This window comes from Ictidomys tridecemlineatus, chromosome 15 (assembly GCF_052094955.1).
Source record: "Ictidomys tridecemlineatus isolate mIctTri1 chromosome 15, mIctTri1.hap1, whole genome shotgun sequence".
NCBI classification, from domain to species: Eukaryota; Metazoa; Chordata; class Mammalia; order Rodentia; family Sciuridae; genus Ictidomys; species Ictidomys tridecemlineatus.
The window spans coordinates 5,582,298-5,595,754 of NC_135491.1; positions in this window are offsets into that span (position 1 = coordinate 5,582,298).

The window sequence follows — 13,457 nt, forward strand, 5'->3', positions numbered from 1 at the left end:
GGCGCAGTGGACCACGCCTGTAATCCCAGCAGCTCAGGAGGCTGAGGCAGGAGGATCACGAGTTCAAAGCCAGCCTCAGCCCAAAAACAAGGTGCTAAGCAACTCAGTGAGACACTGTCTCTAAGTGAAATACAAAATAGGGCTGGGGATGTGGCTCAGTGGTCGAGTGCCCCTGAGTTCAATCCCCAATACCAAAATACATATTTGTAATCTTGGCAATCAACTGGTAAATGTGCTTCCTTGAGTTTTCTCAGCTACTCTAACAAATCAATTGGATGTCAGGAAGGGGTTGTGGGAACCCCGATTCACAGCCTGTTGGTAAAAGAACCTGGGGCTGAGGCCAGCAGCCGGTGGGGGGCAGTTTGGGGATCTGAGCTCTAAATTTATGGGATCTAACCCTGTCTCCAGGGAGATGAGATGCCACCTCCTCCAGCTCCATGCGTCAGAACTGAGTTGGGTTAGAGGACAGCCGGCTGACTTGCTGGTGGGGAGAAACCACCGCACCTTTTGGAGTCACAGAAGTGACGAGTGTTGGTTGCTGTCGCGTGAGCTCAGAGGAGAAACCGAGTCTGAGTTTTAGAATGAGATTGGAGGACCCAGCTGGAGGCACGTGTGCAGGACGTTTTTAGGCTGCGTTAGAAGAGCTCCTCTTTATTCGGGTGCCTGGGGAAGCCCTGAGGAGCAACGAACAGGGGACGAGTCTTACCTGAGATGCGCCCTCTCTCTGGCTGCTGGGTGAGGTGATGGGGGAGCTGGGAGATGAACCTGGGGCCCCCTGTAGTAATCCACTGTCAAGGTGACGGTGTGGGTGCCAACAGATGAAGAGCTGTCATCGTGGATCCGCAGAGGAGAGCAGTACCATCCAAGGGCGTCAAGTCTGTCAGTCACAGGAATCCAGCCATCGTGAACACTGAATCAGCAAATACCGAAATAGTGCTCCCAGGGAGAAGTACAGAATGAGGAGGGTCCTGCCAGCCACACTGTTTTTGTCAACCCATCAAATATGTCCTACATATGTTTCTGTTGAAAGACACCTGATTTAATATATAGCATTATTCATCCACATTGAAGTGACAGCCGAGGGCACTAAACAGCCAGAAGGAAGGTCATCTAGTGTGTGAGTCCGTGTCACAGCCTTCTTGCCCTTGGGAGCACTACACAGTCCTTCAGCACTAAACTTGGGGGACACTTTAAAAACAGCAAAATCACATGTGCACACACACAAGGACAAAAGGGAAACCGGACACTACCGAGACCAGGCAAAGGACGCTTGGTTAAGGGGTGGCAGCTGAAATACAGAGGCAGAGCCCCGGCTTGCTGGAGGAGCTGGGATCCTGCATGTGGCACCTCAGACTCCACCAGGCTGCGTGTCCGAAGTGACCATGAAAGCCCCACAATGATTGGTTTGGGGGCATCTCGGGTTTTGATCAAGTGGGCATATTAAAAAATACAGAATTAGTGGGTAGTCAGACTGACGGTGCCTGTGGGGGTGAAACGGGAGTGGAGGATGACTCCCTGCTCACCCCGGTTCTCACCAGGAGAACTTAGCCCTCAGCACCCTCAGCTCTGCACACTCAGATTCCACCAACCTCAGATTCAAAATAAGTTTTAAAAGTTGGGTCTGGCTGAGCATGGTGGTGCACACCTGCAATCCCAGCAGTTTAGGAGGCTGAGGCAGGAGGATGGCAAGTACAAAGCCAGCCTTAGCAACTTAGGCAGACCCTGTCTCTAAATAAAAAATAAAAAGGGCTGGGGATAGTGGCTCAGTGGTTAAGCACCTGGGGTTAAATTAAAAAAAAAAAAAAAAAAAAAAAAAGGGCTGGGGATGTGGCTCAAGCGGTAGCGCGCTCGCCTGGCATGCGTGCGGCCCGGGTTCGATACTCAGCACCACATATCAACAAAGATGTTGTGTCCGCCGAGAACTAAAAAATAAATATTAAAAAAAAATTCTCTCTCTCTCTCTCCTCTCTCTGTCACTCTATCTTTAAAAAAAAAAAAAAAAAAGAAAACAGAAAGGCGGAACTGTGGTGAGCCGCCTCTGCCGTTTAAAAAAAAAAAAAAAAAAAAAAGCTGAACACATACCAACACTTTTCTTGATGTTATTCCTAAACAATACAGTACAGCCCCTGTTTGGTGCTGGGGATGGAGCTCCATATCAAGTGCATGCGCAAGGCCCTGGGTTTGATACCCAGACCCAAACCAGATCAGTACAACACCTGTTTACACAGCACTTATATTAAGTATTGTAAGTTATCTATAGATGATTTAATGAATACTGGGGTGTGCCTAGGACATATGCAAATACTATGCCACTTTCTTTTTTAATATTTTTATTTGCAGATGGATATATATATTTTTTTTAATTTCTATGAGGTGCTGAGGATAGAACTCAGTGCCTCACCCGTGCTAGGCAAGTGCCCTACCACTGAGCCACAACCCCAGCCCGTGACACTATACCATTTTCTAGAAGGATCTTCAGCACCCCCTGATTCTGGTGTTCGAGGGGGTCCTGGAACAAATCCCTGCAAGGCCAGGGATGACTGGTTTAGTGTTCAAAAGAGGGTGGAGTCGGGCAGGTCTGGTTTGGCCACTGTGTCCTGGGAGCCTGGGCTCCTGCAGCTCAGGGCTGCTGGGAGGACTGAGTGGAAGATCAGCAATTCAAAGCTCTGCCTGCGATTCCCAGCCCAGCTCCTCCTCCGCGAAGGAGCAGAGTCCTAAGGGACACAGTGGCTGAGGCCAGGCAGCCTGGGTCTGGATCCCAACCCTGTCCCTCACTGACAACCCAGAGCCACCTGCCCTCCTTGTGCTTCAGTTCTCCAGTCGCTCACGTGGGTGTAAGAATGTGCTTACGGCCAGGCGGCCTTCAGACCCAAAAGCAAAAGGTTGTCCACAGAGTTAGTTGAACATAATGGCAGAGGACATATTTGTGACTTAGGGGTGAGAAAAGACGTTTGAAAACATCAGAAGGACTGACCTAGAGGCAGACAATCGTTTAATTTGATTAATCATAGCTAAGGATTTCTGTTCAACAAGACACTGGACAAAGTATGTGGATGGGTAACAGCCTGGCTCAGGGATATTTGCAACCTAAACTGCTATCAACCCCGAGGTGCTTCTCAGTCCTTCTGGAACTCCTGCAAACAGGTGAGAAAAATGAGCGAAGGATATGAACAGATTTGTAAAAAAGGAAACCCAAAAATGTCATTCAAAATGATCCTCAAACCATTAATTGTGTAAGAAATACAAATAACGCATCGCTTTGTATTCATTAGATGGATTTAAAAAAAAAAAAAACTTGGAAAGTCGACCCCAGTCTTCACAGGGATGCAGAAACACAGGAACCCTGCGCCCAGCTGGTGTGAACGTAGATTGGTATGTGTACCTGGAAAAGTCATTTGCACACCCTGGTTGAACTAAGTATGGACAACCCCCAACTTACAATGATTCGACTCAGAATTTTTCAACTTTAGGATGGTGCAAACACTGGATGAATTCGGTAAAAACTGCACTGTGACTTTTGCACGTTGGTATTTCCTGGGCTGGCAATTCATGATAAGATTCTCTCCCGAGACACGGGCAGCAGCAGTGAGCCATAGTTCCCAGTCAGCCCCACAACCCTGAGGAGCAATGACTGACCCCATGTGCTCCGCATTGCTGAGCTGTAAGGTCTGGTGGGTCATGTGTATTAAGTGCATTTTCAACTGACGTGTTTTCAACTTACAATGGATTTATCTATCATCGGTTGAACACTTAATATATGTACATCCTAGGACTCAGTCCCTTTCCTGGATGTCAACCCACAGGTGAGAGTTTTTCACATAGGGGCAAGAAGGAGGAGGTGTCTGTCACCGGATTCCTCCCTGTGGCAGAATGAGAGGAAGTTGGAGCGCTCTTTAGCCGGGATGTGGATGGAGGTTGTTCTCGCCCAGGTCCCAGGCTGGCTGCAAAATTAAGCTAAGAAGAAGTCCCAAGAAACTGCACCACATGCAAGTCATGGGAGCACAGAGGGCTCTAGACCTCAGGGGTCCAGTCTCCACCCTGGGAAGAGAAGGGGAGAATTTTAATATTTATTTATTAGTTTTTTCGGCAGACACAACATCTTTGTTTGTATGTGGTGCTGAGGATCGAACCCGGGCCGCACGCATGCCAGGGGAGCGCGCTACCTCTTGAGCCACATCCCTAGCCCATTGCTTTGTTATAAATGGGGAAACTTCAAAGGTTATCCACAGAATGTTCTTGGTCAAACAAGGCAGGAGGGGGGCTGTCCAGGCCCAAGGGTCACGCCCAACTCCTGAGCTAGGAGAGCGGCCTTCCAGCCCGGGAAGACTAAGTCACATGCATTGCTAATCCATTGAGTGGGAGGGGCCCCCAAATAGCTTGCCATGCCAGACCAAAATCTCCTTGGCTCAAGGCCCAGTGAAGACGCTGAAGCTCAGGAGTGGCTTCCCACAGGATGTGGCTGATCCCCACCACACAGGACTGCATAGCAGTTCCAAGAGACAAACTAGGTATCAAACCTGAAAGGTACAGAGGACTGTCCATACCCAGAGTTGGTGAAGACGTGGGCAACTTAAGCACTGCTGGTGGTGGAGAGAAATGGTCCAAACCACTTGCAAAACATTTGGCAATTTCTTGCATACTTAACCCTGCACTTATCTTAGGATAAGATAAGTGAATTTGGCTCCTGGGTATGTACCCAAGAGAAATGAAAACATACATCCACACAGTGATCTGCACATGGATGTTCACAGCAGCCTTCTGTGTAACAGCCAGAAACTGGAAGGCACCCAGGTATTCAACAGCTGGGGGACGGATCAACAAGTTGGGAAAAGCCATGGATTGGACACCACTCGCACAGGGATGATGAATTACTGATAGACGCTCGCAACACCATGGAGGGATCTGAAATGCTTTGTTCCAGGGAAAGACGTCAATCACTTATTGGAGCCCAAAGCACAACTGTTGTGTCAGAAGAAACCTCAGTGGTCGCCTGGGGTCAGCATGGGCAATGAAAATTTTTGCAAAAGGGGTAGTAAGCAGCTTGGAGAAAGGGTAAAAAGGGGGGAGAGGGTGTTCTACATTTTTATATGGAATTCATTACCTGATTGCCTCCAATTTCCAAGATTCGTCAAAGTGATCACTTTAGAAGAGTGGTTTTCTTTTGTTTTGTTTTGTAGTTGTGTATGGACAGAGTGCCTTTATTTTATTTATTTATTTTTATCTGGTGCTGAGGATCAAATCCAGTGCCTCACATGCCAACCAAGCACTCTGCCACTGAGCCCCAGCCCCAGCCCCAGCCCTAAGAAGAGTGTATTTACTTTTATGTAAATAGTAACTTGTTAAAGTAAAAAAAGGATAAAAAGACAGTTTTGAGTGAAAAAATAAGAAAAGCTGTGCACCACCACACCATTGACATAAAAGAAAAATGTGCACACAAAACACTACAGAACTTGTAAGATATGCATGAATAAAAAGATCTATGAATACACTAATAAAAAACAGTGAATGCACTAAATTAAACACTTCTTTCTCCCATACTGGGGATTGAACTCCGGAGGGGGGGGTGCTCTACCACTGAGCTACACACCCCACCCCACCCCTTTATTTATTTTATTTTTTTGACACAAGATCTTGCTAAGTTGCCCAGGCTAGCCTCGAACTTGCAATCGTCCTGCCTCTACCTCCCAGGTAGCTGGGATTACAGGCATGCACCACCACACCCTGCTAAATCCTACACTTTAATTGTCTGTGTGAACTTCACCCTAAGAAAACAAATGCAATAATAAGTACAATAGCAAAAGATACAGGATAATAAAGATAATAGCAAAGAACACAAGATAACAAAGATAGCAAAGCATACACAATAATAAAAGCAATAGCAACCGGACACACATTCATAAAGATAAGAGCAAAAGATACACAATATAAAGACAACATCAAGGGATCAAAGGGATCAAATAAATAGGAAAACAAGAGCCTTACACTCATCACTAAAGATAATGTCACCAACTGATTCAACTCTCTCCATCAGAGGATCAAGAACTAAACACATTGAAAAAACATGTTTAAGTTAACAAAAACTAACACCAGCTTCAGAGAGGCCTGGGCTCGGGGTCCTCGTGGGATTACTGTCGGAGCCTGAGAGCACCTTCCTAATTGGTGCCTGTCATCATTCCATTATCATGGTGGCTGCACTTATTGTTGATATAATTGGTATGATGCTATGTCTCCAAGGTCCCAGGGCCAGAGCCAGCTGCTCTGAGTGACAGCTGGGGATTTGAGAGAGTAGGAGGCAGCCGCCCAAAGCCCTCCGGTGGAACAGAAAATAATGAAGTAGCTGAGCCGAGGCTGGAAACAACACCTCCATTCAGGAAAGCCAGTGGGGGGCGAGGCTTGTGGCCTCCCCCTCCGCCCTCCCCTGGGATCTCAGGGCCTCCTCTTCCTGCTTTTGCCCTCGGGGTTTCAGTCACAATGGAGGCCTGTGCAGGAATGTGCGGGAAGGAAGGGCTGGTGGGAGAGGAGGAGGAGGGGACTCCCCCCTCCTGGAGGGACGCTGTGCTCCTGGCCCTGCCCAGCTCTGCACAGCGTGGGAAACCCTTTTCTTTTATCCCCCCAGGGCGAAACTGTCCCATTCTACAGAAGGGTAGACTAAGGAAAGTGCACTGCTGATGTCACCCCGTCCAGGCTGAGGGGGGTGTGCACCCCTTCAGCCCGGAGGGTCCAGGCCAGGCTCAGCCATGCCTCCCGCCCCCACCCCCTGTGCAGAGACCTGGTTGGACTTTGCAGACTAGCAGGGGCAAAAAAAGCCCACCTCAGGTCAGGAGTTTTAGAGGAAGGAACTCAGTGGGTCTCAGTGGACATGTGGCCACCTCAGACAGGATGGACTCCATCTAGAACTGGCTTGGACACGGAGACTGACCATGCCACAGCCTCTGTGGGCCTCTGTGGGGTGACCACACAATTGGTGCTGTGGGAGGGGGTGTCCAGGTGTCGATCGTCCCCACGGGGGTGGACCAGGGGTCTCCTTCCCCCGGCTCCTCTGGCTCACTGGCTTGCTGGCACTCACCCAGAGCCAAGCCACAGGACCTTCAGAGGTTCTGCTACAGCTGTAACCAACCCAAGTCTGAGGTTTTGACAGCTGGTGTCTAGGAACAGAAGTATGGGGTTGGGACTCTCCTTCAGTGCCCGGGCCAGGTGTCCCAGCCTGGACCCTCTGTGTCTTAATGCCACCACAATCGGAGGCTGAAGCTCCACCCCAGGGTCTTCCCACTCTCTTCTTGGTCCCACTGGTGCTGGCTCCCATTCTCTAGGGTCCTGGTTGGGGCGGGGGCACACACCTGTGTTACACAGGAACCTGGCAGGTCTCCAAGACACTTGTGGAAGGATAATTACAATGTCGCAAGCTGAGGTCACATTCTTAAAAGCCAATGGCTTGGTAATTAGGACCCTACAAATAACTTTGCTACTGTATCTGCTGCTGCCTCCACCAGAACAAAGACCCTCATTCCAGAAATGTTGTAAACACTCCCCAGAGGCCACCCAGCTCTGGCTAGGGGTTGATTTAAACTTGACTTAAGCCTGAAGTCCCCGAACCCACTAATCCAACACCTCCGTGGCACAGGGTGGGAGAGCTGACCCCAGGAATACTGACTTGAGGCTTTTTTTTTTTTTTGAGAAAAAAAAAAGTATAAATATGAATAGAGTGGAGAGGAGACACCTCACCCCAAAGTGTATCCAATAGTCAGAAAAAAACTAATATTTTTTTTAAGACAAGAGGAAAAAGTTCAAGGGGTCTATTTTATGACATGGTGAGCAACGTAAAACAATGTGTTGCACACTTGAGAAGAGTGAGGAGGAGAGCGTGACGCTGCTCTCATCACAGAAACATGGCAAGCATGCGAGGCAAAGTGCCGGGCACAGGTACACGTGCTTCTTTCTTTTCCCCCACTACGGGCCAGGGATGAACCCCAGTGCTCCACTGTGAGCTACACCCACAGCCCTGCATCATGGAGCACCCCATAAGTTGTGCAGTTTATTTGACAACTATTTTTTTAATTTAATTTAATTTATCCCTTTATTGTACCAGGGATTGAACCCAGGGGCCCTTAACCACTGAGCCATATCCACGTCCCTTTTTACCTTTTATTTAGAGACAGGGTCTCACTAAGTTGCTTAGGACCTCGCTAAGTTGCTAAGGCTGGTTTTGAACTGGCGATCCTCCTGCCTCATGCCTCAGCCTCCTGAGTCACTGGGATTACAGGCATGTACCACTGCATCCAGCCCCAAAAAACAATTTCCTTCAAGGATGGAAACCTGTCATACCAGCCCCATTTAGAGGACAGGGGGCTGTCCCCAATGCTTCTCTCTTTAAGAGCCCATTCATTCTCCTGGGGGGGGGGCGGTTGCAATAATCTCTATGTGGGCCGCCTGTTAAGGCCCCCACCCAGGGTCACTGCACTACATTGTTCCATTCCATCCGCCACTGGCTCCTGTGCTTGGCCAGACTTGGCTGCTCTGCTCATTCTGTCCTATTGTCACAGCCCCTCAGCTGCAGTTGGCTTCCTCCAAAAGGACACAGTCTGCCTGCTCAGCTGCCCGGGCACCCGCAGCCTGGCCTCACACACAGAGTGCAGATGTCGGGGCAAGATGGTGAACGCCCATTTCAGGGTCTGCAGCTCACAAGTCTGTAACAAAAGACAGATTGGCCCAAGAGCAGCGGAATTCGTGCACTTAACCAAGTTTGGTGAAGCACGGAGTCTTCAGAAATGAAGGCCCGAAGCCCCAGGAGAGCCATACCTCTGCAGAAGGGATCCGGTAGGAACAGTAGGAACGCAGCTGGACCCAAGAGCCTGACCTGAGGTCAGGATCTGGAGGGGACACCTGCTGGGCCCATTTGTTCAGCTCCTTCTGGGCCTCTGTGTGCCATTCCTCTGTCCACGGGGAGGCAGGGCCTGTCCCCGGAGGGTCTTCGGGGAGTTAGAGACAAGGTCAGAGAGTGACATTTCTAGGTGGTGTGACTTGCTTTGGGGGAGAGAAGTTCCAGTTTCGAGGAGCCGCTCTGGGAAAGAAGTGGGAGGAGGAAGGAGGAGGGAAAAATCCCGGGGAGAACGTCCTGCTCCAGAGGCCGGCCTCCTTCAGCTCAGCGGAGCTCACAGGCCACAGGCCTCAGTCAGGGCGGCCCGCGTGTGCACTGCAGGTCCCTAAGATTAAAACGGACTCAAGAATTCCCATCGCCTAGGGACGGCAAGGTGCCAACTGCACTCGCAGTAGAATCAAAGGTGGCACCTACAGTCACGACCTGCACTTGATGATGAAGCATCATGTTCGGGGCCCACGTCCCGGGCAGGCGATGGAGTCAGGGTCGCTCCGTGTGAATCGGGCCGGCAATGAAAAGACCACACAAACCCAAAGTTCTTTTTCGGGAGCCAGGGACAGCTCTGCGACCTCAGGGGTCAGCTCCTGGGCTGAATGGCAAGAGGAGCAAGCGAGGCAAGAGAGAGCAGCACCCCTGGAACCCCCCTATTTACTGGGGAGAAGACATTCCATAGAATATTCCACCCAAATAAGGCAAGGGGTAGGGTTCCGAAGGGTGGAGTCTTGCTTGGTGATGTCTTGTGGTCAGCAGATTGACTGACCCTTGGCAAGCCACACCCTCTCAGGTGCTGTGTGGGGTCACAGGCAGAGCGAGATGGCAGGCACTTTTGTGTGGAACGGTCCAATGGGGGCACAATGACAGACCAGTCTCCTCATACTCTCAAATGTGCACAGCTCACACACACAGCCCATGGATGGCTCGGGACAGTGTCCTTGATCATGAGGACACATGGCTATGCTGCTGGTTCATGTTTGTATAAACTGTTATTTTTTTAGTATTTTTTAGTTACAGATGGACACAATATCTTTATTTTTTTATTTGTTTATTTTTATGTGATGCTGGGGATCGAACGCAGTGCCTCATACATGCTAAGCAAGCGCCCTAGCCCAACTTTTTAATGATTATTAGAGAGCATGACTTCTGCTTATAAACACTATTTACTGTGGAGATGGGATTGTGGCTCAGAGGTAGAGCACTCACCTAGCACACGTGAGGCACTGGGTTCAAACCTCAGCATCACATAAAAATGAAATAAATAAAGATATTGTTTCCACCTACAACTAAAAAATTAAACAAATATTTTATATATATATATATGATTTTTTTCACTTACTGTGAAACAGCCAGGCACGGTGGCACAAGCCTATAATCCCAGTGGCTTGGGAGGCTAAGGCAGGAGGATCACGAGCTCAGAGCCAGCCTCAACAAAAGCCAGGCACTAAGCAACTCAGTGAGACTGTCTCTAAATAAAATACAAGGGCTGGGGATGTGGCTCAAGTGGTAGCGCGCTTGCCTGGCATGTGTGTGGCCCGGGTTCGATCCTCAGCACCACGTACAAACGAAGATGCTGTGTCCACCAAAAACTAAAAGATAAATATTAAAAAAAAAAAATTCTCTCTCTCTCTCTCTCTCTCTCTCTCTCTCTCTCTCTCTCTCTCTCAATAAATAAATAAATAAATGAATAAATAAATAAATAAAATACAAAATAGGGCTGGGATGTGGCTCAGTGGCAGAATGCCCCTATGCTCAATCCCCAGTACCCCCCCCCAAAAAAAAGAATATTTACTGTGAAACAGAACACCTCAACTCCCATATTCTATGGCTCAATGGCGTTAAGAGGCCATGTGGAGTCACGGACCTAGACCACTGAGGTAGTGAGTGAGTTTTACCATGTGTGCATAATGACAAAAACAAATGCATTTCCAAGGACATATCCCCATGGCTAAGTGACGCAGGACGGTGCTCAGCGGCCAAAGTTCCGGGCTTGAGGACATGGAGTTCTGAGCCTCTCCACGGGCATGTCACTCACCACATCCAACTCTTCCCAGAAGCAGAGATAGGCCATCAGGCTGTTGGCACACAGGTACATCAGCTGATGATGTGGCCCCTGTCCCGGGCATCTGTCCGACACACTCCTTCACACAAAGAGCTCGCGTACAGGGGAGGGGGTTGGCCACACAGAGTATGAGGCTGAATTTCTGAAACTTATTCAGTTGTAACCAGAACCACTCTGCCTTGGCACTGTCAAGAAATAGCTACTGAGCCTCTGAGCACCCACAGCGCCAAACACACACATAATGTTTCAGGCTGCAGTGGGTTGGAACAATGTCTTCCTCATCTACAAATTTCACTCAAGCCCACTCTTGCCATTACTTGGAGAGCAAGCCACCTTGAAACGGGGCTCTGGAATCCGGCCACCACAACACGGCGGGCTCCCACCAGCGCCCAGAGTCTCCCTCGCCGGGCAGGCTTGGGCAGCTTCTCAGGCTTCCTGGGTCTGGATCACTGTGAGGGCCACAGTCGCCTCTGGGCTTCTGCCTGTCCTTTTGGATTCAGGCCATTCGCCCTGAGTGAGAGAGGTGCTTCCTGGTCCCATGCTGGGTTTCCAGGAAACACAGACTCAGAGCCTGTGACCTCTGAACTGTCTGCCAACAACGGCTTAAGCCTTTAACCCTGGAAGCAGCAGCCCACACATCCAGCATGGCTATGGGGCCTCCTTAGTCAGGATGGAGCTGAGTCTGAGGGCGCTGGCACGTCCCACCTGCAGGAAAGGGTGACTTCCCCTAGCCACCACTCCTTGCAGATGCTGTGGTGCTGGAGGGACCCGCGGAGTGAACGGCAATGGGACTGCGTGGTGGCAGCACCACCAACACACAGGTTGGAGCTTTCTAGGGAACAGCTGCCCCTCATCCCTTGCCCAGGGTGTCCCTGAGGGAGGACGGGACAGGATGAGCTTCAGGATGATTGTGCCAGCAATCCACAGCAGGAGCATGTTCTTAAAGGTGCTTGAGCCGCTGCCAGTGACCTGGCCCTTAGGTCCTGACCCAGCGATTCCTCTCCAGAGTTGCCGTCAGCCCTGGGGGAAGACTCTGGAAACCTCTTCTTTCACAGGTACCCACTACTGATCAAAGCCACACCTCTCTGCCATCCTTGACAAAACACTCCTTTTCCTCTTCAGGGTTCCACAGGTGGCTGGCAATGACCAGGGCACACATTTTATTCCTTTGGAATGGTGAGTGTGGCTCTGGGACAAGGCATTGGACGGGGTAGACTTTCCTTTACTGAACTTGGGCTTCGGGCCCATTCAGCTTGTTATACCCGTCCACATGCAGGTCTAGGAAACATGGTCCCCGTGACTCGTGACTCATCCACCCAACTCGGGGGTGGATCCTCATAAAACGCTGGATTCCGTTTTGATGTCTGACCTCTGATAACTTTGAAGTCTTCCTTTCCCTTTTCCCTTCTTCCCCATAGATGGGAAAACCTCGGTGCTCCTTCAGCCCACGTGCGCCCTGGCTGGGCACGGGACTCCTCACCCCGCCGGCCCTTCCGTTCCATCTCAGGATGTTTTGGGACCAGGTGGGGACCTCTGCCTCCGCCCCGCAGGAAACCTCATCATGAGAATGCCAGGCACCGCTGACCCTCTTAGCGGGTGCAGGGCACTGTTAGTCCCTGCAACTGAACAAAATTTGGGGTGCAGGGGTCCATCGTGCACTGAGAGGTGCTCACAACCAGTGAGTGGGGTGTCAAAGGGGGATGGGCAAGGCACACTCTGAGCCTGCATCTGCTCACCCACCGAGAAACACGTACCCCAGGCCCATGCCAGGGACACAGGGACACCACAGGTAGCATTCCCGCCCCGCTCTGCTCTCAGCAGGTCCCTCTGTGGGTTCCCAGGGGGACGCACAGGCACTTGACCAGCCTGGAGAGGTCGGGGGGCTTCCGGGCTCCTTCCTATGATGAGGAGATCAGGAAGGGGCCTCGCGGTGCAGGGAAAGGCACCTTGGGCTGGGGACTGAGAATCCAGGCATTTCTAGTTCCCAAAAGGCCAAGCTGGGGGCAGAGAGCCAAGAGGGGGCTGCATGTGGGTCTTGTGGGACCTGGAGATCCGTGCCGGAGGGCCAGGACTTTGTTCTGAGATATGGGCGGGCGGGCACAAGAGGGTTGTGAGCAGGTCAGCTCTGGGTGTAGACATCCACATGTAGGAGGTAGACTGGAGAGGGGGGAGATTAGAGGCTGAGTGTCCAGGTGGGAGGTGGGAGGAGCTACGGGGACAGAAAGGAGAGAGAGGCAGACAGAGTAGGAGGGGATGGCGCTGGGTGTGGTGGTGCACACCTATAATCCCAGCAGCTCGGGAGGCTGAGACAGGAGGATCTTGAGTTCAAAGCCAACCTCAGCAACGGCAAGGCGCTAAGCAACTCAGTGAGACCCTGTCTCTAAATAAAATATAAAAAGGTGCTGGGGATGTGGCTCAGTGGTTGAGTGCCCCTGGGTTTAATCCCCGGGACCAAAAAACAAAAATAAAAAGCAGAAAGGCAAGGGTCCTGGGGTAACCAGAATGAACCCTGTATTTAGAATCAGA